The sequence below is a fragment of the Dioscorea cayenensis genome, chromosome 19 (genome assembly GCF_009730915.1).
Source record: "Dioscorea cayenensis subsp. rotundata cultivar TDr96_F1 chromosome 19, TDr96_F1_v2_PseudoChromosome.rev07_lg8_w22 25.fasta, whole genome shotgun sequence".
In the NCBI taxonomy this organism is placed as follows: domain Eukaryota; kingdom Viridiplantae; phylum Streptophyta; class Magnoliopsida; order Dioscoreales; family Dioscoreaceae; genus Dioscorea; species Dioscorea cayenensis.
In genome coordinates, this window is record NC_052489.1 from 14,778,020 (window position 1) to 14,781,209 (window position 3,190).

Below are 3,190 nucleotides of genomic sequence, written 5' to 3' on the forward strand. Positions count from 1 at the left end.
TTACGGGAATTGCTCGGCCATTCTCGAAAAAGAAGCTCCCACAAAAGTTGAAAGATCCGGGAAGCTTCATTATCCCGTGCTTGCTTGAAGGTGGAATCCAAGAAAAATGCTCTAGCGGACTCGGGGCTAGCATAAACGCCATGCCCCTACACCATGTATTTGAAACTTGGCTTTGATGAATTAAGGCCCACGAGGATGACTTTACAGCTAGGTGATCGATCAACAAGAAAAACCTCGTGGGATTGTCGAAGATGTGATTGTGCGAGTGGATAAATTTGTTTTTTTCCGGTGGACTTTGTCATCATGGACATAGATGAAGATGTGGAGATACCACTCAATTCTTGGTCGACTCATTCCTCAAAGACCTCGGGTGCCTTAATTGACTTGAAAGGAGGGAAGTTGACGTTAAGAGTCGGAGAAGAGGAAGTGGTGTACACTTTGCCACCGCCATGAAACATTCTTTAGATCATGATGACACACTTTATTTCGTTGATGAAACCGATAGGTTGATTTCGATTGTGTGCGTGGAGGTGCTCTCTTTAAATCCTTTGGATGAATATTTGGGGGAGTTGGAGAACTAAGAAGAAGAAGAACCTCATCGTCATCCTCCAATTCACAATTTGAAGCCACCAAAAAGAGAGGGTATCCCTGTACTAATGCTAAAGAAAAAAAGAAAAAAAGAATCATTTATGAAGAGAATGTGGAGGGAGATCCATGGGAGAAAAAAAGAAAGGTAACAAGCTTCATCCTCCCACATCTCATGGAGGAAAGGTAAAATTTTTTTCACCCTCTCCACTCATGAACAATTCGAGGTATTTTTCAATGTTGTCATTCAATCTACCGGAAGAAGCAACACTACAATGGGAAACCGGGGTGGCTTCAAATTGTTTGAACCCCCATGAGGTAAGGGAACAAGGTACGCCGTGCTCGTGACGTTAAACAAGCGCTTCTTGGGAGGCAAACCCAAGCATTCGGGGCATTTGTTTGCATTTTTTCCGTATTTTTTTAGTTCTTAGTTCATTTCAATTTTCGTATTTCTTAGACTTGTTTGTTTTTTTGAATAAGTTCATGCTCATACACTTGGCACATTGCTCTCATCATTTTTTTATTGTGGTATATTTGTGCAACCTCTTGAGACACACATTTGTAGGTGTTAATTTCATGTGCTAGATCGTCGCTTTTATTCATTTTTAGTCGCTTTTTGTAGAAGTCGTCAAGCTTTCTTTTTCATTTTTTTACATCATTTGAGGCAGGTTTTCATGGATTTGATTGGCCTTTAAAGGTTTACGGCCATATTGGGTAGTATGGAGGTCGTCTAAGCTCGACCACGAGCCGATCCGGATGGCTCCGTGCTCACTTAGACGGCCCTCCCATACGGCCCCTGCATGGGGGCCGTCCCAGTTGGCTCGGATATCTCGGCCGAGGGAGCTGCTCACTCAGACGGGCCCCCCATACGGCCCAAGATGGGGGTCAGATGGTGGCGGGCTCCCCCTTTAAAGCCTCTCATCCTCTCTCTCTTCCACCTCTCATTTCTCTTCAACTCCACCGAAATTTTCCTCTCCTTTTCTCTCTCGATTCTTGGCCAATCTCTTCATTTTTTTCTTCCAAAAACTTCTTCCGATCCAGTGGAGACTTCGATCTAGTGATCTTCCCCGAGTTTAAAGCTTGTTTTCTCAAGGTTTCGTCGGTATGCTTTTTTTTCAATGCCCTAGTTTTATTCTTTCCATTTTTTGGGCATTCTTGAGACTTTTGCATGGAATTTCTTTAGCAATTTGCTTGGTTTGGATGATGTGAATGTTGTGAATGAATTTTCATTCAAATTTATGTACAAATTTTTTTCGATTCCATGATTATAGGGGAGACTCTTGTCAGTGAATAGTGACCATACGGCCCCCATACGGCCGTATGGTCCCAAAAACCCAATTTTTTTCATTAGTCTCCTCTATCTCTACCATGTTATTTATGAGTTATCTTGTCTCCCTTTGAGCTTGATCAAAGTTTTTTTCTTCATTGTAGGGATGCTCTAACACTAAAAAGGCTCGCCTCCAAGCGCCCAAGAACTACCGAACCATCCTCTACACCCGATGAACCCGTCTTCAAATTGTCCCACCATCGAGAGAGATATGATAGATTGAAGACAAAACCATTCGGGACTTTGTGCTATCTTGATTGGGAACTTGTGGACAACCTTGGGTTTGCAAGTCAAGTACGGGATTGGCTCTCACGCAATTGTTGGGATAAACTCTTTGACATTAACGAGCCAACCTTCCGTCAATTAACCTTGGAGGTCTTGAGTACATTTGAGGCGCGACAGGATGGAGGATCCGTGCGGAATAAGAAGATTGTCACCATCCGTTTTCAAGCTTTTGGAAGGAAGCGCACTATGCATCATTTGGACTTTGCCAAGTACTTGGGGATATATGATGATGATTTTATCAAATCCATGCCCGGCAAACGTCTTGAGCTTGATTTCCCGAGTGAGGTGGGTAGGAGCAACTATTGGGCGACTTTGGCGGGTGAAGATACGACCCGAAAGGCCCTCACGCATGATCGACTCCGCACATAGATTCATTCATGCCTTGATTGCCCGCTCTCTTTGGGGCCGGACCGATAGCAAAGGGGTGGTCACCCAATCCGATATCTTTACGATGTATGGCATCTTTGAGAGGCGCCCTACTCACCTTGGCTACCTTGTCGCCGATGCATTCCTTCACCGTGGCTCGTGATACCGATTGGGAGCTATCTTTATTGGGCCCCTATGTGACCGGATTGATCCGTGGCATGGGTTTGTTTGAGCAGCACGCGAGGTATGACTATTGTAGGAGGTACGGCACCCCTCGAAAGCACACATACGGGCGATTGGCTTGGTGGTTGCCGAGCGATGAGGGGCAGGCCCCCACACAGACCAAGCCACCGTGAGTCCAACAACAGCAGCATGAGCACACAGAGTCAGAGCCTGAGGGCGCACCTATTCCTACCCCCTGTACTACTTCATTACCTGACTTCGACATGAGACTGAGGGGGATTGAGGGAGAGGTCTCGTATGCGCGTCCGAGCAGCCATGAGATCCGTGACCAGCTTCACCAGTGTCCTTGAGGGACAGCTACGACTGAGGCGCATTTTCACCGCTTTCATTACCTCATACTATGGTTCTCGCCTCGATACTCCTTCTGCCACCATGCCACCACCA